This window comes from Hemiscyllium ocellatum, unplaced genomic scaffold (assembly GCF_020745735.1).
Source record: "Hemiscyllium ocellatum isolate sHemOce1 unplaced genomic scaffold, sHemOce1.pat.X.cur. scaffold_3522_pat_ctg1, whole genome shotgun sequence".
Taxonomy (NCBI): Eukaryota; Metazoa; Chordata; class Chondrichthyes; order Orectolobiformes; family Hemiscylliidae; genus Hemiscyllium; species Hemiscyllium ocellatum.
The window spans coordinates 19,372-44,098 of record NW_026868447.1 but is presented as its reverse complement, the minus strand read 5'-3'; the positions used below and the strand labels follow the sequence as shown (position 1 = coordinate 44,098).

At 50.4% G+C, this 24,727-nt stretch overlaps 3 non-coding genes across 3 annotated transcripts; all 3 read left to right on the top strand.

Annotated features, from left to right (window-relative positions):
- Window positions 1-3,422: 3,422 nt before the first annotated feature.
- LOC132813223 (U2 spliceosomal RNA) lies at window positions 3,423-3,613 on the top strand. Its single transcript, XR_009644016.1, has one exon. It is a non-coding gene; the product is annotated as a U2 spliceosomal RNA (small nuclear RNA).
- A 7,278-nt stretch (window positions 3,614-10,891) lies between these two features.
- LOC132813224 (U2 spliceosomal RNA) lies at window positions 10,892-11,081 on the top strand. The gene has a single exon (XR_009644017.1). It is a non-coding gene; the product is annotated as a U2 spliceosomal RNA (small nuclear RNA).
- A 7,293-nt stretch (window positions 11,082-18,374) lies between these two features.
- LOC132813222 (U2 spliceosomal RNA) lies at window positions 18,375-18,565 on the top strand. Its single transcript, XR_009644015.1, has one exon. It is a non-coding gene; the product is annotated as a U2 spliceosomal RNA (small nuclear RNA).
- Window positions 18,566-24,727: the final 6,162 nt, after the last annotated feature.

Here is a 24,727-nt window from a genome sequence, read left to right as displayed (position 1 = left end):
AGGGATGCGCTGGTGTTGGGAGGGAGTCTAGAGAAGGTTTCCCCTGGGTTTGTCACATGAGGTCTCTGGGTCTGTACCCGATGGTGTTTCGAAAGGTAAGCCGGGATCTGACTGCACCTTACAAGCTACTTGGGGGGCCTGGTCAGAGTGGTTGTGAAGAAGATGGTCCCACTAGTAGGCGAGACGAGGACCTGGAAGTACAGCCTCAGGATGAAGGGTCGCCCTTCAGGCCGAGATGAGGTTGCATTTAAGACAGAGGTGGAGAGGTTCAAAGTTTGGGAGAAGATTTATAGCTCGGGTGCTCGTTGTTGTGGTTCTGTTCGCCGAGCTGGGAATTTGTTGTTGCAGACGTTTCGTCCCCTGTCTAGGTGACATCGTCAGTGCTTGGGAGCCTCCTGTGAAGCGCTTCTGTGATGTTTCCTCCGCGTTTATAGTGATTTGACCCTGCCGCTTCGGTTATCAGTTCCAGTTGTTTGTTTAGATTAGATTACTTACCATGTGGAAACAGGCCTTCGGCCCAACAAGTCCACACCGACCCGCCGAAGCGCAACACTACGGGCAATTTAGCATGGCCAATTCACCTGACCCGCACATCTTTGGACTGTGGGGAGGAAACGGAGTACCGGAGGAAACCCACGCAGACACGGGGAGAATGTGCAAACTCCACACAGTCTGTCGCCTGAGTTGGGAATTGAACCCGGGTCTCTGGCGCTGTGAGGCAGCAGTCCTAACCACTGTTCCACCGTGCCGCCCACACAGCGCCCGCTGCAGTGGCCGGTATATTGGGTCCAGGTCGATGTGCTCATTGATTGAATCTGTGGATGAGTGCCATGCCTCTAGGAATTCCCTGGCTGTTCTCTGTTTGGCTTGTCCTATAATAGTAGTGCTTCACAGAAGCGCTTCACAGAGAGAGAGGAGAGCTCTTGATTATAAGGGGATCAAGGGTCGTGGGGAGAGGGCAGGAGAATCGGGGTTGACAAACCTGTGAGCCACGGCCGAACGGCCTGATTCTGCTCGTACGTCTTACGGCCCGGGCCGTCAGACCTTCCGTGGTCTTGCGGTCATGACAGAAAGCAGTTGTTTCCCAGAGGGTGGCGGCGGTCTGGAATGCACTGCTTGGGAGGGGTAGCGAGGCGGGGACCTCAAAACCTTGAAAAAACTACTTGGATGAGCACTGGAAATGTCATAACTTTTCCTGGCTACGGACCAAGTGCTGGAAAGTGGGACTAGAACAGACTTAGAGTAGCTTTGTCAGTGCGGACTCGGGAGGGCCAGAGGGCCTCTTCTGTACTGTGTGGACTGTGTGGGGAAGCTTTCTGATTCCCATCTGTTGATTGAGGCCGCGCTGCTGATGCTTCCTGATGCGGAGCAGCCGGATGGATCCAAGTGCGCATTGAAGGTGAGAGGGTGGGAGAGAGCTTCGGAGCCTCCGCCCGTTTGGTTCAGGTTCCGTCTCGTCCTGATGCATGCATCGATGTAGGTGCTCAGTGGCTACCGATAGGGTGAAGGTGCAGTTGATCACTGACTCCACGCGTGTGCTGCAGGTTGTAATGTGTGGACGAAAACAGAACTCGCTGCAACCTTCGGGAGAAGGGTCACTGGACTCGAAGCGTTAATTCTGCTTTCTCTCCACAGAAGCTGAGGTTTTGCTTACTGGGTGTTTTGCTTTATTTTGCATTTTAGACCTTGCTTTTTGATTGCCCGGCCGCTATCAAACCATTAGCTTGCTGTTAGCGCTGCAATTAGCACTCTTGAATCTTGATTTGCAATTCTAAGGAAGCAGACTGAATTGGAATGTTTGGAGCGGGAGCCGAACCAATAAAGGCTGATTTGCTGTAAATTGATCTTCACATCCCCCGTCGTGCTGTTCATTTGCACGAGGTGGGTTGGAGGATGGGAGTTCACATTTGTTAGTCTGTAAGAGTTTCTGTTCGTAAAGGTGAGCCGAGATTTCCTGGCAGTGAGATTTTTCGGTCAGAATTCGAACCTGCTCCAATCATTTGCCTTGTGGGGAGGCAGGGATTTTTCACATTGGTAACAGCTGAGATTTTTAGAACGTCGAACAGAGCAGCGCAACAACAGGCCCTTCGGCAACTCTGAGAAACAAAACTCACTCACAATTCAGCCTGAGACAAAGTCTGGAAACAAGAGCATTTTATTCTTTACGGCCTTGCAAGAACGGGCGTTTTGCTCAAGCAATCAGGCTAGCGAAAGCGCGCCAATACAAAGCATGTAAGCATTCTTATTCAGTTTGCAAGTTGCGGAATCACGCCTCCCTTTTCCCATCCTATCATAAGCCGATTTACCTGACTTGTTTTTCTCTAATTTTCCTGATCTGACTACCCTGCTGTCCTTGTCCTTGTCTGTTACAGCCTGTCTGTTATTTTAGCCAGTTCCCCTTATCATACTATAAGCTTGTTGTGAGATGTCCCTACTGCTTCTTTTGTGGTCAGCCACAACACTTTAAAGTTATTTCTTAGTTTAAAACTATTTCTTAAACAAAAACCTCTATATTGGTTAAAATCTTAGCCTTAAGTATGCTGCAAGAATCCCGCGACTGTTTGTGTAATGTTCCCCTTCCCCTCCCCCCCAACACCCCCTCACCCATCTGCAAAAGCAACATCTCTAACCACCACCACCACCACCTGCAGAAACTACATTTCTAATCTCCCACAAGCTGTCAGGGACATTTTAAGCGACTGCTGGACGAGCACACGCTGGACGGCAGTAAATTGAGAGCTGTGTAGGTTAGGTTGATCTTAGATTAAGAAAACTGCTCGGCACAACATGGTGGGCCGAAGGGCCTGTACTGTGCTGTACTGTTCTATGTTCTAACTGCAGGCACATCACACACACACACACATCAAAGACATGGAGGGCTCGGCTGAATCTACTGCTCTCTTCTCTACCTGTCACATTTCATCGAGCTAGTGTCCTAGGCCCAAGCGTCTTCAGCGAGTGGTTAGAATATGCAGTGCACTGCCTGAGAGAGAGGGTGCTGGAGGCAGATTCAATGGTGACTTTGGTCGCAGGGTCGGATACTTATCTGAAGAAGGCGAGTGGGAGTGGGACTGGGAAGTTGCTCGTGCAGAGAGCTGATGCAGACATGACAGGCTGAATGTCTCATTCAATGCGTGCAGTTCTGCAGTTGGTTACCACCTCCTCAAGTCACGTCAGCTTAGCCCTGACCCACCTGATTGGTGAGATACTGACAATCTCTACATGACCATGAGGCAGTGCTTCACTGACAGGGGAAAAAAAGCAACTGCTGTAAACGGATCTGCTGCTCTAGTTAGAAATCCTGGGAGGACTACGGCGACAGGGAAACTGTCAGCAGTGATCTACAAGTCTTTGAACAGAATCAAGCTGACTGAAAACATGGAGGACAAATGGGACTTGAGGCAGTCCGCGGTATTGTAGTTATCGCTTCTCGGCCTTTTGGCTAAGATCAAGTGTAGTATCTGTTCTTATCAGTTTAATATCTGATACGTCCCTTATCTGGGGACCATATATTAAATTGATTTTTGGAGCAGGGAGATGGAATAGGGGCTTGCTCCGTCCACTCCACGCATCGACCTGGTATTGCAGTACCTCCGGGAACGGTGCACCCCTCATCTATAAATCTAAAACAGCTTCATGTTTATAGCGCAGGCTTTCGGTGCTTCATTTCTCACACCTCACATCCAGCCAGGCGTGAGTCGATTCAAACTCGTCTGTTCTAAGGTAGCTGTTCAGCTGCCGCTCCCTATCCTTCTCTCGCCGTCTCTGTCTCTTGCGCATCTTGACACTTGCTCTCAATGTCATCCCCTCACCCTGCTGCGTGCTGCACCGTCCGCCAACGCCGGGCCCCGATCACACACATGGTGTCAGAAGTTGGGAGTTGCAGCAACCGTAGCTGCCCACCAGCTTTTCCTACTCGCGAGCGACGTTTCAGAAAAACAAGAGAGGTCAACTGTGCTACGTTGCTGCATGCTGCTGGGGATGAAGCTATCTAGGGGTTCAGTCGTTTTGATTTTGATGACTTGCAAGAGAGATTTCGAGAACACTGTGAGCTAGGACAAAAATAATCGGGACGTATTTAAGGCACATGCTTTTCATCAGAGTGCAAGGGCAGGCGGAATCGATAGGTACGTATGTGACTGACCGGAAAAACGAGGCAAAGGACTGTGAGTTTCAGCCACTTTCCGATTCACTGAGCCGCGACAGAATCGTGTGTGCTATCACGACTGACTGAGTCAGAGGCAGGTTACTCAGAGAGTTAATTCTCACTGGGAAAGCAAAGAGACAGCACTAACTCGACAACAGCACGTGAGAAAACGTAGAACAAACAAGCCAATGTTTGCTGACCGGAACTGGCCTGGAAAGATAATAAGGCAGGTAGGAGCACTGCAGATTATCGGCACCTGGGCTGTGTACGCAGGGACTGGCACAACAGCCCCTTGCCTTCTTTTGCACTACTTTGCTGCCTCAGCCAGAACTGGCAGCATTCTAAGTCAGTCTCACACAAGCAGCGTGTGCCAGCTGTCTGTGACAACAAATTCCAAAGACTCACAACCTCTGAGAGAAGACGTTTCTCCTGATCTCACTCTTAAATTGGTGCCTCTTTATTTCTGTTCAGTTCTAGACACTCCCATGAGGGAAAATGTCCTCTCAGCATTTACCCTGTCGAGCCACGTAAGAATCCAATATGTTTCAATAAGATTGTGTCTCATTCATTTCAACTCAGGATCTACACTCATCTGGAGGTAGGGTTTACCGGGCTCAATTTTACTGAAAAGCTGACCTCCGGCTAGTTCAGCAAATAGGTCGTTGAGCAAAGGGAAAGGAAACCCTAGCACACACAGCAGGTGAACTGTTGCAGCATGATATTGCGGCTCCGGAACTCAATTCCTCTACGAATGAAACCCAACAGCCTTCTTAACAGCACTATCCACCTGGGTGGCAACTTTCAGGGATCTATGTACATGGGACTCCAAGATCCCTCTGCACATCCACACTACCAATAATCTTTCCATCGACCCAGTACTCTGCCTTCCTGTTATTCTTCCCAAAGTGCATCACCTCACATTTAGCTGCATTGAACTCCATTTGCCACCTCTCAGCCCGATTCTGCAGTTTATCCAAGTCCCCTGCAACCTGTAAACATTCTTCCACACTGACCACTACTGCACCGACTTTAGCGTCGTCTGCGAATTTACTAATCCATCCACCTATGTTATGCCTGCGTCTAAGTCATTTATAAAAATGACAAACAGCAGTGGTCCCAAAACAGACCCTTGTGGCACACCACTAGTAACCGTACGGTCCAGGCTGAATATTTTCCATCAACCACCACTCGCTGCCTCCTTTCAGAAAGCCAGTTTCTAAGCCAAACTGCTAAATCACCCTCAATTCCATGCCTCTGCATTTTCTCCAACAGCCTACCACGTGGAACCTTATCAAAGGCTCCCGGCGTCCTGCTTGTCTACCCCATTGAAAACAATAGCGTGCCTCTTTAGAATTCTTGATCAGTCACTCTCAGAATTTTGACACGTGATTGCCTTCGGCCCAGTTGAGTTTGATTCTGTCCAACCACATTCTTGCCCATAAAGCTGTAAGATTTCCTTTGATGACACGCAGGCTGTGTCTTCAGACTCACCGTATAACTGAACGTTCCCACTGTGAAAGCACCACTTCACCTTTGTGTGTTCCTCGCGCAGTTTCTGAAGGTTGCAGCGCAACGTGACTCAGCCGTATCAACGAAACCGGTGTCCACCTCCATCCTTACCGGTTTGCCGTTCAGTAAGGAGCGACGGGGCGTCGGCAGGTATCGCCAGTATCTGTAACCACAACACCTCATTGGTTTGTGCGTCAGGGCTTTTGTCTTCTTGCCCTTTTTGTACCATTTAGGATTTCATCCTGTACTTTCGCTGCAGGTTATTGGTACTTTCACCCCCGAGCGCACCCACTGAGTATATTCTTTTTTATGCTGCAGTTTCTGCACACAGCTTCTTTCTACCAGCAATTTGCTGCTGCCTGACATGTGTTTCCACAGCAGTGGCAGTTTTGTGTCTGCGTTGGTGCTTGTCCCTGGGCCACCATTTTGTGAACTCTCAGCCACCACTTTGTGAGGTGTTGACCTTCCTTGGCTGCGAGTTCCGTCACGGTTGCCAATCCCAGCACTTTCATTTAAGCGTAGTCACCTTTGCGTCAGTAATCTCTTCTGGATCGTTTCACATCTTAAGGCAGGCTGCTGCAAAAGGTAGCGTCTCGTGGGATCTGAGGTGAGCCGGCTAGCTGGATACAAAACCGGCTCGGTCACAGAAGACCGAGAGTAGCGGTGGAAGCGCATTTTTCGGAAAGGAGATCAGTAACTAGTGGTATCCCGCAGGGCTCGGTGCTAGGGCCTTTGTTGTTTGTGACGTGTAAATAAATGATCTGTATAAAACAGCTGTACAAAACTCCAGTTAGGCTACATTCGGGATACCGCGCGCAGTGCTGTTCGGCACACTGCCAGAAGGACGTGGATGCTTTGGAGAGGGTGCAGAGAAGGTTTACCAGGACGTTGCCTGCCCTGGAGTGCTTCTGTTGTGAGGAGAGGTTGAATAAACTTGGGATTGTTGTCACTGCAAAGACGGAAGCTGAGGGGCGACCCGATAGAGGTCGACAGCGTACTGAGAGGCATCGAGAGGGTGGCGAGTCAGTGGGTACAGTTCACGGTGAGAGGTGGAAAGTGAGAAGGGAGAAGTGCGGAGAAAGGTTTTCACATAGAGGATGGTGGGTGCCTGAAACTCGTTGCCAGTCGAAGCGCTGGAAGCAGGCACGTTAGGAACGTTTCAGGCTCACCTTGTTAGACACGTGAACGGGAGGCGGAACGGCGGGACTGAAACCGCGTCTGGGCAACAAGTAGCACGCCCCAAACAAGGAGTAGGAATCGGCACAGGCTCGCTGGGCCCTGTGTTATCGGTGCGACAGTGCCAAAGTCTCCGGCCACGTGTATAACTGTGGTGAAATCCGCAAATACCTTGTAGACGGGGCTGTGACAGGGACCTTATTGGGGTGTCCACGATAATGGGGGCCACGGAGGGCACTTTTGCTGAGTTTGCAGTTGGCACAAAGATAGCTAGAGGGACAGGTAGTTTTGAGGAAATGGGCAGGCTGCAGAAGAGCGTGGACATGTTGGGCGAGTGGGGAAAGAAGTGACCAAGTGTGCGTAATTGCACTTTGGTAGCGAGAACAATCGGGTAGACGATTTTCTGAACGAGGGAAAGGCTTTGCAAATCTGAAGCGCAGAGGCTCTTGGGAGTCCTAGTTCCAGGTTGTTTCAAGATTAACATGCAGGTCCATCCGATGGTTCGGAAGGCAAATGCAGTGTCGGCATTCATTTCAAGCGGGCGAGAAAACAGGAGCAGGGACGTGCTGCCGAGGCTGCGTCAGGCGCTGGTCTGACCACAGGTGGAATATTGGGAGCAGTTTTGTGCCGTGTACCGAAGGAAGGGATGCGCTGGTGTGGGAGGGAGTCTAGAGAAGGTTTCCCCCTGGGTTTGTCACATGAGGTCTCTGGGTCTGTACCCGATGGTGTTTCGAAAGGTAAGGCGGGATCTGACTGAACCTTACAAGCTACTGGGGGGGGCCTGGTCAGAGTGGTTGTGAAGAAGATGGTCCCACTAGTAGGCGAGACGAGGACCTGGAAGTACAGCCTCAGGATGAAGGGTCGCCCCTTCAGGCCGAGATGAGGTTGCATTTAAGACAGAGGTGGAGAGGTTCAAAGTTTGGGAGAAGATTTATAGCTCGGGTGCTCGTTGTTGTGGTTCTGTTCGCCGAGCTGGGAATTTGTGTTGCAGACGTTTCGTCCCCTGTCTAGTGACATCGTCAGTGCTTGGGAGCCTCCTGTGAAGCGCTTCTGTGATGTTTCCTCCCGCGTTTATAGTGATTTGACCCTGCCGCTTCCGGTTATCAGTTCCAGTTGTTTGTTTAGATTAGATTACTTACCATGTGGAAACAGGCCCTTCGGCCCAACAAGTCCACACCGACCCGCCGAAGCGCAACACTACGGGCAATTTAGCATGGCCAATTCACCTGACCCGCACATCTTTGGACTGTGGGAGGAAAACGGAGTACCGGAGGAAACCCACGCAGACACGGGGAGAATGTGCAAACTCCACACAGTCTGTCGCCTGAGTTGGGAATTGAACCGGGTCTCTGGCGCTGTGAGGCAGCAGTCCTAACCACTGTTCCACCGTGCCGCCCACACAGCGCCCGCTGCAGTGGCCGGTATATTGGGTCCAGGTCGATGTGCTCATTGATTGAATCTGTGGATGAGTGCCATGCCTCTAGGAATTCCCTGGCTGTTCTCTGTTTGGCTTGTCCTATAATAGTAGTGCTTCACAGAAGCGCTTCACAGAGAGAGAGAGAGGCTCTTGATTATAAGGGGATCAAGGGTCGTGGGGAGAGGGCAGGAGAATCGGGGTTGACAAACCTGTGAGCCACGGCCGAACGGCCTGATTCTGCTCGTACGTCGTTACGGCCCGGGCCGTCAGACCTTCCGTGGTCTTGCGGTCATGACAGAAAGCAGTTGTTTCCCAGAGGGTGGCGGCGGTCTGGAATGCACTGCTTGGGAGGGTAGCGAGGCGGGGAACCTCAAAACCTTGAAAAACTACTTGGATGAGCACTGGAAATGTCATAACTTTTCCTGGCTACGGACCAAGTGCTGGAAAGTGGGACTAGAACAGACTTAGAGTAGCTTTGTCAGTGCGGACTCGGAGGGCCAGAGGGCCTCTTCTGTACTGTGTGACTGTGTGGGGAAGCTTTCTGATTCCCATCTGTTGATTGAGGCCGCGCTGCTGATGCTTCCTGATGCGGAGCAGCCGGATGGATCCAAGTGCGCATTGAAGGTGAGAGGGTGGGAGAGAGCTTCGGAGCCTCCGCCCGTTTGGTTCAGGTTCCGTCTCGTCCTGATGCATGCATCGATGTAGGTGCTCAGTGGCTACCGATAGGGTGAAGGTGCAGTTGATCACTGACTCCACGCGTGGTGCTGCAGGTTGTAATGTGTGGACGAAAACAGAACTCGCTGCAACCTTCGGGAGAAGGGTCACTGGACTCGAAGCGTTAATTCTGCTTTCTCTCCACAGAAGCTGAGGTTTTGCTTACTGGGTGTTTTGCTTTATTTTGCATTTTAGACCTTGCTTTTTGATTGCCCGGCCGCTATCAAACCATTAGCTTGCTGTTAGCGCTGCAATTAGCACTCTTGAATCTTGATTTGCAATTCTAAGGAAGCAGACTGAATTGGAATGTTTGGAGCGGGAGCCGAACCAATAAAGGCTGATTTGCTGTAAATTGATCTTCACATCCCCCGTCGTGCTGTTCATTTGCACGAGGTGGGTTGGAGGATGGGAGTTCAATTTGTTAGTCTGTAAGAGTTTCTGTTCGTAAAGGTGAGCCGAGATTTCCTGGCAGTGAGATTTTTCGGTCAGAATTCGAACCTGCTCCAATCATTTGCCTTGTGGGGAGGCAGGGATTTTTCACATTGGTAACAGCTGAGATTTTTAGAACGTCGAACAGAGCAGCGCAACAACAGGCCCTTCGGCAACTCTGAGAAACAAAACTCACTCACAATTCAGCCTGAGACAAAGTCTTGGAAACAAGAGCATTTTATTCTTTACGGCCTTGCAAGAACGGGCGTTTTGCTCAAGCAATCAGGCTAGCGAAAGCGCGCCAATACAAAGCATGTAAGCATTCTTATTCAGTTTGCAAGTTGCGGAATCACGCCTCCCTTTTCCCATTATCATAAGCCGATTTACCTGACTTGTTTTTCTCTAATTTTCCTGATCTGACTACCCTGCTGTCCTTGTCCTTGTCTGTTACAGCCTGTCTGTTATTTTAGCCAGTTCCCCTTATCATACTATAAGCTTGTTGTGAGATGTCCTACTGCTTCTTTTGTGGTCAGCCACAACACTTTAAAGTTATTTCTTAGTTTAAAACTATTTCTTAAACAAAAACCTCTATATTGGTTAAAATCTTAGCCTTAAGTATGCTGCAAGAATCCCGCGACTGTTTGTGTAATGTTCCCCTTCCCCTCCCCCCACAACACCCCCTCACCCATCTGCAAAAGCAACATCTCTAACCACCACCACCACCACCTGCAGAAACTACATTTCTAATCTCCCACAAGCTGTCAGGGACATTTAAGCGACTGCTGGACGAGCACACGCTGGACGGCAGTAAATTGAGAGCTGTGTAGGTTAGGTTGATCTTAGATTAAGAAAACTGCTCGGCACAACATGGTGGGCCGAAGGGCCTGTACTGTGCTGTACTGTTCTATGTTCTAACTGCAGGCACATCCACACACACACACACATCAAAGACATGGAGGGCTCGGCTGAATCTACTGCTCTCTTCTCTACCTGTCACATTTCATCGAGCTAGTGTCCTAGGCCCAAGCGTCTTCAGCGAGTGGTTAGAATATGCAGTGCACTGCCTGAGAGAGAGGGTGCTGGAGGCAGATTCAATGGTGACTTTGGTCGCAGGGTCGGATACTTATCTGAAGAGAGGGCGAGTGGGACTGGGAAGTTGCTCGTGCAGAGAGCTGATGCAGACATGACAGGCTGAATGTCTCATTCAATGCGTGCAGTTCTGCAGTTGGTTACCACCTCCTCAAGTCACGTCAGCTTAGCCCTGACCCACCTGATTGGTGAGATACTGACAATCTCTACATGACCATGAGGCAGTGCTTCACTGACAGGGGAAAAAAAGCAACTGCTGTAAACGGATCTGCTGCTCTAGTTAGAAATCCTGGGAGGACTACGGCGACAGGGAAACTGTCAGCAGTGATCTACAAGTCTTTGAACAGAATCAAGCTGACTGAAAACATGGAGGACAAATGGGACTTGAGGCAGTCCGCGGTATTGTAGTTATCGCTTCTCGGCCTTTGGCTAAGATCAAGTGTAGTATCTGTTCTTATCAGTTTAATATCTGATACGTCCCTTATCTGGGGACCATATATTAAATTGATTTTTGGAGCAGGGAGATGGAATAGGGGCTTGCTCCGTCCACTCCACGCATCGACCTGGTATTGCAGTACCTCCGGGAACGGTGCACCCCTCATCTATAAATCTAAAAACAGCTTCATGTTTATAGCGCAGGCTTTCGGTGCTTCATTTCTCACACCTCACATCCAGCCAGGCGTGAGTCGATTCAAACTCGTCTGTTCTAAGGTAGCTGTTCAGCTGCCGCTCCCTATCCTTCTCTCGCCGTCTCTGTCTCTTGCGCATCTTGACACTTGCTCTCAATGTCATCCCTCTCCCCCTGCTGCGTGCTGCACCGTCCCGCCAACGCCGGGCCCCGATCACACCACATGGTGTCAGAAGTTGGGAGTTGCAGCAACCGTAGCTGCCACCAGCTTTTCCTACTCGCGAGCGACGTTTCAGAAAAACAAGAGAAGGTCAACTGTGCTACGTTGCTGCATGCTGCTGGGGATGAAGCTATCTAGGGGTTCAGTCGTTTTGATTTTGATGACTTGCAAGAGAGATTTCGAGAACACTGTGAGCTAGGACAAAAATAATCGGGACGTATTTAAGGCACATGCTTTTCATCAGAGTGCAAGGGCAGGCGGAATCGATAGGTACGTATGTGACTGACCGGAAAAACGAGGCAAAGGACTGTGAGTTTCAGCCACTTTCCGATTCACTGAGCCGCGACAGAATCGTGTGTGCTATCACGACTGACTGAGTCAGAGGCAGGTTACTCAGAGAGTTAATTCTCACTGGGAAAAGCAAAGAGACAGCACTAACTCGACAACAGCACGTGAGAAAACGTAGAACAAACAAGCCAATGTTTGCTGACGGAACTGGCCTGGAAAGATAATAAGGCAGGTAGGAGCACTGCAGATTATCCGGCACCTGGGCTGTGTACGCAGGGACTGGCACAACAGCCCCTTGCCTTCTTTTGCACTACTTTGCTGCCTCAGCCAGAACTGGCAGCATTCTAAGTCAGTCTCACACAAGCAGCGTGTGCCAGCTGTCTGTGACAACAAATTCCAAAGACTCACAACCCTCTGAGAGAAGACGTTTCTCCTGATCTCACTCTTAAATTGGTGCCTCTTTATTTCTGTTCAGTTCTAGACACTCCCATGAGGGAAAATGTCCTCTCAGCATTTACCCTGTCGAGCCACGTAAGAATCCAATATGTTTCAATAAGATTGTGTCTCATTCATTTCAACTCAGGATCTACACTCATCTGGAGGTAGGGTTTACCGGGCTCAATTTTACTGAAAAGCTGACCTCCGGCTAGTTCAGCAAATAGGTCGTTGAGCAAAGGGAAAGGAAACCGCCTAGCACACACCAGCAGTGTGAACTGTTGCAGCATGATATTGCGGCTCCGGAACTCAATTCCTCTACGAATGAAACCCAACAGCCTTCTTAACAGCACTATCCACCTGGGTGGCAACTTTCAGGGATCTATGTACATGGGACTCCAAGATCCCTCTGCACATCCACACTACCAATAATCTTTCCATCGACCCAGTACTCTGCCTTCCTGTTATTCTTCCCAAAGTGCATCACCTCACATTTAGCTGCATTGAACTCCATTTGCCACCTCTCAGCCCGATTCTGCAGTTTATCCAAGTCCCCCTGCAACCTGTAAACATTCTTCCACACTGACCACTACTGCACCGACTTTAGCGTCGTCTGCGAATTTACTAATCCATCCACCTATGTTATGCCTGCTCTAAGTCATTTATAAAAATGACAAACAGCAGTGGTCCCAAAACAGACCCTTGTGGCACACCACTAGTAACCGGACTCCAGGCTGAATATTTTCCATCAACCACCACTCGCTGCCTCCTTTCAGAAAGCCAGTTTCTAAGCCAAACTGCTAAATCACCCTCAATTCCATGCCTCTGCATTTTCTCCAACAGCCTACCACGTGGAACCTTATCAAAGGCTCCCGGCGTCCTGCTTGTCTACCCCATTGAAAACAATAGCGTGCCTCTTTAGAATTCTTGATCAGTCACTCTCAGAATTTTGACACGTGATTGCCTTCGGCCCAGTTGAGTTTGATTCTGTCCAACCACATTCTTGCCCATAAAGCTGTAAGATTTCCTTTGATGACACGCAGGCTGTGTCTTCAGACTCACCGTATAACTGAACGTTCCCACTGTGAAAGCACCACTTCACCTTTGTGTGTTCCTCGCGCAGTTTCTGAAGGTTGCAGCGCAACGTGACTCAGCCGTATCAACGAAAACGGTGTCCACCTCCATCCTTACCGGTTTGCCGTTCAGTAAGGGAGCGACCGGGGCGTCGGCAGGTATCGCCAGTATCTGTAACCACAACACCTCATTGGTTTGTGCGTCAGGGCTTTTGTCTTCTTGCCCTTTTTGTACCATTTAGGATTTCATCCTGTACTTTCGCTGCAGGTTATTGGTACTTTCACCCCCGAGCGCACCCACTGAGTATATTCTTTTTTAATGCTGCAGTTTCTGCACACAGCTTCTTTCTACCAGCAATTTGCTGCTGCCTGACATGTGTTTCCACAGCAGTGGCAGTTTTGTGTCTGCGTTGGTGCTTGTCCCTGGGCCACCATTTTGTGAACTCTCAGCCACCACTTTGTGAGGTGTTGACCTTCCTTGGCTGCGAGTTCCGTCACGGTTGCCAATCCCAGCACTTTCATTTAAGCGTAGTCACCTTTGCGTCAGTAATCTCTTCTGGATCGTTTCACATCTTAAGGCAGGCTGCTGCAAAAGGTAGCGTCTCGTGGGATCTGAGGTGAGCCGGCTAGCTGGATACAAAACCGGCTCGGTCACAGAAGACCGAGAGTAGCGGTGGAAGCGCATTTTTCGGAAAGGAGATCAGTAACTAGTGGTATCCCGCAGGGCTCGGTGCTAGGGCCTTTGTTGTTTGTGACGTGTAAATAAATGATCTGTATAAACAGCTGTACAAAACTCCAGTTAGGCTACATTCGGGATACCGCGCGCAGTGCTGTTCGGCACACTGCCAGAAGGACGTGGATGCTTTGGAGAGGGTGCAGAGAAGGTTTACCAGGACGTTGCCTGCCCTGGAGTGCTTCTGTTGTGAGGAGAGGTTGAATAAACTTGGGATTGTTGTCACTGCAAAGACGGAAGCTGAGGGGCGACCCGATAGAGGTCGACAGCGTACTGAGAGGCATCGAGAGGGTGGCGAGTCAGTGGGTACAGGTTCACGGTGAGAGGTGGAAAGTGAGAAGGGAGAAGTGCGGAGAAAGGTTTTCACATAGAGGATGGTGGGTGCCTGAAACTCGTTGCCAGTCGAAGCGCTGGAAGCAGGCACGTTAGGAACGTTTCAGGCTCACCTTGTTAGACACGTGAACGGGAGGCGGAACGGCGGGACTGAAACCGCGTCTGGGCAACAAGTAGCACGCCCAAACAAGGAGTAGGAATCGGCACAGGCTCGCTGGGCCCTGTGTTATCGGTGCGACAGTGCCAAAGTCTCCGGCCACGTGTATAACTGTGGTGAAATTCCGCAAATACCTTGTAGACGGGGCTGTGACAGGGACCTTATTGGGGTGTCCACGATAATGGGGGCCACGGAGGGCACTTTTGCTGAGTTTGCAGTTGGCACAAAGATAGCTAGAGGGACAGGTAGTTTTGAGGAAATGGGCAGGCTGCAGAAGAGCGTGGACATGTTGGGCGAGTGGGGAAAGAAGTGACCAAGTGTGCGTAATTGCACTTTGGTAGCGAGAACAATCGGGTAGACGATTTTCTGAACGAGGGAAAGGCTTTGCAAATCTGAAGCGCAGAGGCTCTTGGGAGTCCTAGTTCCAGGTTGTTTCAAGATTAACATGCAGGTCCATCCGATGGTTCGGAAGGCAAATGCAGTGTCGGCATTCATTCAAGCGGGCGAGAAAACAGGAGCAGGGACGTGCTGCCGAGGCTGCGTCAGGCGCTGGTCTGACACAGGTGGAATATTGGGAGCAGTTTTGTGCCGTGTACGAAGGAAGGGATGCGCTGGTGTTGGGAGGGAGTCTAGAGAAGGTTTCCCCTGGGTTTGTCACATGAGGTCTCTGGGTCTGTACCCGATGGTGTTTCGAAAGGTAAGGCGGGATCTGACTGAACCTTACAAGCTACTGGGGGGGGCCTGGTCAGAGTGGTTGTGAAGAAGATGGTCCCACTAGTAGGCGAGACGAGGACCTGGAAGTACAGCCTCAGGATGAAGGGTCGCCCCTTCAGGCCGAGATGAGGTTGCATTTAAGACAGAGGTGGAGAGGTTCAAAGTTTGGGAGAAGATTTATAGCTCGGGTGCTCGTTGTTGTGGTTCTGTTCGCCGAGCTGGGAATTTGTGTTGCAGACGTTTCGTCCCTGTCTAGGTGACATCGTCAGTGCTTGGGAGCCTCCTGTGAAGCGCTTCTGTGATGTTTCCTCCCGCGTTTATAGTGATTTGACCCTGCCGCTTCCGGTTATCAGTTCCAGTTGTTTGTTTAGATTAGATTACTTACCATGTGGAAACAGGCCCTTCGGCCCAACAAGTCCACACCGACCCGCCGAAGCGCAACACTACGGGCAATTTAGCATGGCCAATTCACCTGACCCGCACATCTTTGGACTGTGGGAGGAAACCGGAGTACCCGGAGGAAACCCACGCAGACACGGGGAGAATGTGCAAACTCCACACAGTCTGTCGCCTGAGTTGGGAATTGAACCCGGGTCTCTGGCGCTGTGAGGCAGCAGTCCTAACCACTGTTCCACCGTGCCGCCCACACAGCGCCCGCTGCAGTGGCCGGTATATTGGGTCCAGGTCGATGTGCTCATTGATTGAATCTGTGGATGAGTGCCATGCCTCTAGGAATTCCCTGGCTGTTCTCTGTTTGGCTTGTCCTATAATAGTAGTGCTTCACAGAAGCGCTTCACAGAGAGAGAGAGAGGCTCTTGATTATAAGGGGATCAAGGGTCGTGGGGAGAGGGCAGGAGAATCGGGGTTGACAAACCTGTGAGCCACGGCCGAACGGCCTGATTCTGCTCGTACGTCTTACGGCCCGGGCCGTCAGACCTTCCGTGGTCTTGCGGTCATGACAGAAAGCAGTTGTTTCCCAGAGGGTGGCGGCGGTCTGGAATGCACTGCTTGGGAGGGTAGCGAGGCGGGGAACCTCAAAACCTTGAAAAACTACTTGGATGAGCACTGGAAATGTCATAACTTTTCCTGGCTACGGACCAAGTGCTGGAAAGTGGGACTAGAACAGACTTAGAGTAGCTTTGTCAGTGCGGACTCGGAGGGCCAGAGGGCCTCTTCTGTACTGTGTGACTGTGTGGGGAAGCTTTCTGATTCCCATCTGTTGATTGAGGCCGCGCTGCTGATGCTTCCTGATGCGGAGCAGCCGGATGGATCCAAGTGCGCATTGAAGGTGAGAGGGTGGGAGAGAGCTTCGGAGCCTCCGCCCGTTTGGTTCAGGTTCCGTCTCGTCCTGATGCATGCATCGATGTAGGTGCTCAGTGGCTACCGATAGGGTGAAGGTGCAGTTGATCACTGACTCCACGCGTGGTGCTGCAGGTTGTAATGTGTGGACGAAAACAGAACTCGCTGCAACCTTCGGGAGAAGGGTCACTGGACTCGAAGCGTTAATTCTGCTTTCTCTCCACAGAAGCTGAGGTTTTGCTTACTGGGTGTTTTGCTTTATTTTGCATTTTAGACCTTGCTTTTTGATTGCCCGGCCGCTATCAAACCATTAGCTTGCTGTTAGCGCTGCAATTAGCACTCTTGAATCTTGATTTGCAATTCTAAGGAAGCAGACTGAATTGGAATGTTTGGAGCGGGAGCCGAACCAATAAAGGCTGATTTGCTGTAAATTGATCTTCACATCCCCCGTCGTGCTGTTCATTTGCACGAGGTGGGTTGGAGGATGGGAGTTCACATTTGTTAGTCTGTAAGAGTTTCTGTTCGTAAAGGTGAGCCGAGATTTCCTGGCAGTGAGATTTTTCGGTCAGAATTCGAACCTGCTCCAATCATTTGCCTTGTGGGGAGGCAGGGATTTTTCACATTGGTAACAGCTGAGATTTTTAGAACGTCGAACAGAGCAGCGCAACAACAGGCCCTTCGGCAACTCTGAGAAACAAAACTCACTCACAATTCAGCCTGAGACAAAGTCTTGGAAACAAGAGCATTTTATTCTTTACGGCCTTGCAAGAACGGGCGTTTTGCTCAAGCAATCAGGCTAGCGAAAGCGCGCCAATACAAAGCATGTAAGCATTCTTATTCAGTTTGCAAGTTGCGGAATCACGCCTCCCTTTTCCCATCCTATCATAAGCCGATTTACCTGACTTGTTTTTCTCTAATTTTCCTGATCTGACTACCCTGCTGTCCTTGTCCTTGTCTGTTACAGCCTGTCTGTTATTTTAGCCAGTTCCCCTTATCATACTATAAGCTTGTTGTGAGATGTCCCTACTGCTTCTTTTGTGGTCAGCCACAACACTTTAAAGTTATTTCTTAGTTTAAAACTATTTCTTAAACAAAAACCTCTATATTGGTTAAAATCTTAGCCTTAAGTATGCTGCAAGAATCCCGCGACTGTTTGTGTAATGTTCCCCTTCCCCTCCCCCCACAACACCCCCTCACCCATCTGCAAAAGCAACATCTCTAACCACCACCACCACCACCTGCAGAAACTACATTTCTAATCTCCCACAAGCTGTCAGGGACATTTAAGCGACTGCTGGACGAGCACACGCTGGACGGCAGTAAATTGAGAGCTGTGTAGGTTAGGTTGATCTTAGATTAAGAAAACTGCTCGGCACAACATGGTGGGCCGAAGGGCCTGTACTGTGCTGTACTGTTCTATGTTCTAACTGCAGGCACATCCACACACACACACACATCAAAGACATGGAGGGCTCGGCTGAATCTACTGCTCTCTTCTCTACCTGTCACATTTCATCGAGCTAGTGTCCTAGGCCCAAGCGTCTTCAGCGAGTGGTTAGAATATGCAGTGCACTGCCTGAGAGAGAGGGTGCTGGAGGCAGATTCAATGGTGACTTTGGTCGCAGGGTCGGATACTTATCTGAAGAGAGGGCGAGTGGGACTGGGGAAGTTGCTCGTGCAGAGAGCTGATGCAGACATGACAGGCTGAATGTCTCATTCAATGCGTGCAGTTCTGCAGTTGGTTACCACCTCCTCAAGTCACGTCAGCTTAGCCCTGACCCACCTGATTGGTGAGATACTGACAATCTCTACATGACCATGAGGCAGTGCTTCACTGACAGGGGAAAAAAAAGCAACTGCTGTAAACGGATCTGCTGCTCTAGTTAGAAATCCTGGGAGGACTACGGCGACAGGGAAACTGTCAGCAGTGATCTACAAGTCTTTGAACAGAATCAAGCTGACTGAAAACATGGAGGACAAATGGGACTTGAGGCAGTCCGCGGTATTGTAGTTATCGCTTCTCGGCCTTTTGGCTAAGATCAAGTGTAGTATCTGTTCTTATCAGTTTAATATCTGATACGTCCCTTATCTGGGGACCATATATTAAATTGATTTTTGGAGCAGGGAGATGGAATAGGGGCTTGCTCCGTCCACTCCACGCATCGACCTGGTATTGCAGTACCTCCGGGAACGGTGCACCCCTCATCTATAAATCTAAAAACAGCTTCATGTTTATAGCGCAGGCTTTCGGTGCTTCATTTCTCACACCTCACATCCAGCCAGGCGTGAGTCGATTCAAACTCGTCTGTTCTAAGGTAGCTGTTCAGCTGCCGCTCCCTATCCTTCTCTCGCCGTCTCTGTCTCTTGCGCATCTTGACACTTGCTCTCAATGTCATCCCCTCACCCCTGCTGCGTGCTGCACCGTCCCGCCAACGCCGGGCCCCGATCACACCACATGGTGTCAGAAGTTGGGAGTTGCAGCAACCGTAGCTGCCCACCAGCTTTTCCTACTCGCGAGCGACGTTTCAGAAAAACAAGAGAAGGTCAACTGTGCTACGTTGCTGCATGCTGCTGGGGATGAAGCTATCTAGGGGTTCAGTCGTTTTGATTTTGATGACTTGCAAGAGAGATTTCGAGAACACTGTGAGCTAGGACAAAAATAATCGGGACGTATTTAAGGCACATGCTTTTCATCAGAGTGCAAGGGCAGGCGGAATCGATAGGTACGTATGTGACTGACGGAAAAAAACGAGGCAAAGGACTGTGAGTTTCAGCCACTTTCCGATTCACTGAGCCGCGACAGAATCGTGTGTGCTATCACGACTGACTGAGTCAGAGGCAGGTTACTCAGAGAGTTAATTCTCACTGGGAAAAGCAAAGAGACAGCACTAACTCGACAACAGCACGTGAGAAAACGTAGAACAAACAAGCCAATGTTTGCTGACCGGAACTGGCCTGGAAAGATAATAAGGCAGGTAGGAGCACTGCAGATTATCCGGCACCTGGGCTGTGTACGCAGGGACTGGCACAACAGCCCCTTGCCTTCTTTTGCACTACTTTGCTGCCTCAGCCAGAACTGGCAGCATTCTAAGTCAGTCTCACACAAGCAGCGTGTGCCAGCTGTCTGTGACAACAAATTCCAAAGACTCACAACCCTCTGAGAGAAGACGTTTCTCCTGATCTCACTCTTAAATTGGTGCCTCTTTATTTCTGTTCAGTTCTAGACACTCCCATGAGGGAAAATGTCCTCTCAGCATTTACCCTGTCGAGCCACGTAAGAATCCAATATGTTTCAATAAGATGGTGTCTCATTCATTTCAACTCAGGATCTACACTCATCTGGAGGTAGGGTTTACCGGCTCAATTTTACTGAAAAGCTGACCTCCGGCTAGTTCAGCAAATAGGTCGTTGAGCAAAGGGAAAGGAAACCGCCTAGCACACACCAGCAGGTGAACTGTTGCAGCATGATATTGCGGCTCCGGAACTCAATTCCTCTACGAATGAAACCCAACAGCCTTCTTAACAGCACTATCCACCTGGGTGGCAACTTTCAGGGATCTATGTACATGGGACTCCAAGATCCCTCTGCACATCCACACTACCAATAATCTTTCCATCGACCCAGTACTCTGCCTTCCTGTTATTCTTCCCAAAGTGCATCACCTCACATTTAGCTGCATTGAACTCCATTTGCCACCTCTCAGCCCGATTCTGCAGTTTATCCAAGTCCCCCTGCAACCTGTAAACATTCTTCCACACTGACCACTACTGCACCGACTTTAGCGTCGTCTGCGAATTTACTAATCCATCCACCTATGTTATGCCTGCGTCTAAGTCATTTATAAAAATGACAAACAGCAGTGGTCCCAAAACAGACCCTTGTGGCACACCACTAGTAACCGGACTCCAGGCTGAATATTTTCCATCAACCACCACTCGCTGCCTCCTTTCAGAAAGCCAGTTTCTAAGCCAAACTGCTAAATCACCCTCAATTCCATGCCTCTGCATTTTCTCCAACAGCCTACCACGTGGAACCTTATCAAAGGCTCCGGCGTCCTGCTTGTCTACCCCATTGAAAACAATAGCGTGCCTCTTTAGAATTCTTGATCAGTCACTCTCAGAATTTTGACACGTGATTGCCTTCGGCCCAGTTGAGTTTGATTCTGTCCAACCACATTCTTGCCCATAAAGCTGTAAGATTTCCTTTGATGACACGCAGGCTGTGTCTTCAGACTCACCGTATAACTGAACGTTCCCACTGTGAAAGCACCACTTCACCTTTGTGTGTTCCTCGCGCAGTTTCTGAAGGTTGCAGCGCAACGTGACTCAGCCGTATCAACGAAACCGGTGTCCACCTCCATCCTTACCGGTTTGCCGTTCAGTAAGGGAGCGACCGGGGCGTCGGCAGGTATCGCCAGTATCTGTAACCACAACACCTCATTGGTTTGTGCGTCAGGGCTTTTGTCTTCTTGCCCTTTTTGTACCATTTAGGATTTCATCCTGTACTTTCGCTGCAGGTTATTGGTACTTTCACCCCCGAGCGCACCACTGAGTATATTCTTTTTTAATGCTGCAGTTTCTGCACACAGCTTCTTTCTACCAGCAATTTGCTGCTGCCTGACATGTGTTTCCACAGCAGTGGCAGTTTTGTGTCTGCGTTGGTGCTTGTCCCTGGGCCACCATTTTGTGAACTCTCAGCCACCACTTTGTGAGGTGTTGACCTTCCTTGGCTGCGAGTTCCGTCACGGTTGCCAATCCCAGCACTTTCATTTAAGCGTAGTCACCTTTGCGTCAGTAATCTCTTCTGGATCGTTTCACATCTTAAGGCAGGCTGCTGCAAAAGGTAGCGTCTCGTGGGATCTGAGGTGAGCGGCTAGCTGGATACAAAACGGCTCGGTCACAGAAGACCGAGAGTAGCGGTGGAAGCGCATTTTCGGAAAGGAGATCAGTAACTAGTGGTATCCCGCAGGGCTCGGTGCTAGGGCCTTTGTTGTTTGTGACGTGTAATAAATGATCTGTATAAACAGCTGTACAAAACTCCAGTTAGGCTACATTCGGGATACCGCGCGCAGTGCTGTTCGGCACACTGCCAGAAGGACGTGGATGCTTTGGAGAGGGTGCAGAGAAGGTTTACCAGGACGTTGCCTGCCCTGGAGTGCTTCTGTTGTGAGGAGAGGTTGAATAAACTTGGGATTGTTGTCACTGCAAAGACGGAAGCTGAGGGGCGACCCGATAGAGGTCGACAGCGTACTGAGAGGCATCGAGAGGGTGGCGAGTCAGTGGGTACAGGTTCACGGTGAGAGGTGGAAAGTGAGAAGGGAGAAGTGCGGAGAAAGGTTTTCACATAGAGGATGGTGGGTGCCTGAAACTCGTTGCCAGTCGAAGCGCTGGAAGCAGGCACGTTAGGAACGTTTCAGGCTCACCTTGTTAGACACGTGAACGGGAGGCGGAACGGCGGGACTGAAACCGCGTCTGGGCAACAAGTAGCACGCCCAAACAAGGAGTAGGAATCGGCACAGGCTCGCTGGGCCCTGTGTTATCGGTGCGACAGTGCCAAAGTCTCCGGCCACGTGTATAACTGTGGTGAAATTCCGCAAATACCTTGTAGACGGGGCTGTGACAGGGACCTTATTGGGGTGTCCACGATAATGGGGGCACGGAGGGCACTTTTGCTGAGTTTGCAGTTGGCACAAAGATAGCTAGAGGGACAGGTAGTTTTGAGGAAATGGGCAGGCTGCAGAAGAGCGTGGACATGTTGGGCGAGTGGGGAAAGAAGTGACCAAGTGTGCGTAATTGCACTTTGGTAGCGAGAACAATCGGGTAGACGATTTTCTGAACGAGGGAAAGGCTTTGCAAATCTGAAGCGCAGAGGCTCTTGGGAGTCCTAGTTCCAGGTTGTTTCAAGATTAACATGCAGGTCCATCCGATGGTTCGGAAGGCAAATGCAGTGTCGGCATTCATTTCAAGCGGGCGAGAGAAAACAGGAGCAGGGACGTGCTGCCGAGGCTGCGTCAGGCGCTGGTCTGACCACAGGTGGAATATTGGGAGCAGTTTTGTGCCGTGTACCGAAGGAAGGGATGCGCTGGTGTTGGGAGGGAGTCTAGAGAAGGTTTCCCCCTGGGTTTGTCACATGAGGTCTCTGGGTCTGTACCCGATGGTGTTTCGAAAGGTAAGGCGGGATCTGACTGAACCTTACAAGCTACTGGGGGGGGCCTGGTCAGAGTGGTTGTGAAGAAGATGGTCCCACTAGTAGGCGAGACGAGGACCTGGAAGTACAGCCTCAGGATGAAGGGTCGCCCCTTCAGGCCGAGATGAGGTTGCATTTAAGACAGAGGTGGAGAGGTTCAAAGTTTGGGAGAAGATTTATAGCTCGGGTGCTCGTTGTTGTGGTTCTGTTCGCCGAGCTGGGAATTTGTGTTGCAGACGTTTCGTCCCCTGTCTAGGTGACATCGTCAGTGCTTGGGAGCCTCCTGTGAAGCGCTTCTGTGATGTTTCCTCCCGCGTTTATAGTGATTTGACCCTGCCGCTTCCGGTTATCAGTTCCAGTTGTTTGTTTAGATTAGATTACTTACCATGTGGAAACAGGCCCTTCGGCCCAACAAGTCCACACCGACCCGCCGAAGCGCAACACTACGGGCAATTTAGCATGGCCAATTCACCTGACCCGCACATCTTTGGACTGTGGGAGGAAACCGGAGTACCGGAGGAAACCCACGCAGACACGGGGAGAATGTGCAAACTCCACACAGTCTGTCGCCTGAGTTGGGAATTGAACCGGGTCTCTGGCGCTGTGAGGCAGCAGTCCTAACCACTGTTCCACCGTGCCGCCCACACAGCGCCCGCTGCAGTGGCCGGTATATTGGGTCCAGGTCGATGTGCTCATTGATTGAATCTGTGGATGAGTGCCATGCCTCTAGGAATTCCCTGGCTGTTCTCTGTTTGGCTTGTCCTATAATAGTAGTGCTTCACAGAAGCGCTTCACAGAGAGAGAGAGAGGCTCTTGATTATAAGGGGATCAAGGGTCGTGGGGGAGAGGGCAGGAGAATCGGGGTTGACAAACCTGTGAGCCACGGCCGAACGGCCTGATTCTGCTCGTACGTCTTACGGCCCGGGCCGTCAGACCTTCCGTGGTCTTGCGGTCATGACAGAAAGCAGTTGTTTCCCAGAGGGTGGCGGCGGTCTGGAATGCACTGCTTGGGAGGGTAGCGAGGCGGGGAACCTCAAAACCTTGAAAAACTACTTGGATGAGCACTGGAAATGTCATAACTTTTCCTGGCTACGGACCAAGTGCTGGAAAGTGGGACTAGAACAGACTTAGAGTAGCTTTGTCAGTGCGGACTCGGAGGGCCAGAGGGCCTCTTCTGTACTGTGTGACTGTGTGGGGAAGCTTTCTGATTCCCATCTGTTGATTGAGGCCGCGCTGCTGATGCTTCCTGATGCGGAGCAGCCGGATGGATCCAAGTGCGCATTGAAGGTGAGAGGGTGGGAGAGAGCTTCGGAGCCTCCGCCCGTTTGGTTCAGGTTCCGTCTCGTCCTGATGCATGCATCGATGTAGGTGCTCAGTGGCTACCGATAGGGTGAAGGTGCAGTTGATCACTGACTCCACGCGTGGTGCTGCAGGTTGTAATGTGTGGACGAAAACAGAACTCGCTGCAACCTTCGGGAGAAGGGTCACTGGACTCGAAGCGTTAATTCTGCTTTCTCTCCACAGAAGCTGAGGTTTTGCTTACTGGGTGTTTTGCTTTATTTTGCATTTTAGACCTTGCTTTTTGATTGCCCGGCCGCTATCAAACCATTAGCTTGCTGTTAGCGCTGCAATTAGCACTCTTGAATCTTGATTTGCAATTCTAAGGAAGCAGACTGAATTGGAATGTTTGGAGCGGGAGCCGAACCAATAAAGGCTGATTTGCTGTAAATTGATCTTCACATCCCCGTCGTGCTGTTCATTTGCACGAGGTGGGTTGGAGGATGGGAGTTCACATTTGTTAGTCTGTAAGAGTTTCTGTTCGTAAAGGTGAGCCGAGATTTCCTGGCAGTGAGATTTTTCGGTCAGAATTCGAACCTGCTCCAATCATTTGCCTTGTGGGGAGGCAGGGATTTTTCACATTGGTAACAGCTGAGATTTTTAGAACGTCGAACAGAGCAGCGCAACAACAGGCCCTTCGGCAACTCTGAGAAACAAAACTCACTCACAATTCAGCCTGAGACAAAGTCTTGGAAACAAGAGCATTTTATTCTTTACGGCCTTGCAAGAACGGGCGTTTGCTCAAGCAATCAGGCTAGCGAAAGCGCGCCAATACAAAGCATGTAAGCATTCTTATTCAGTTTGCAAGTTGCGGAATCACGCCTCCCTTTTCCCATCCTAT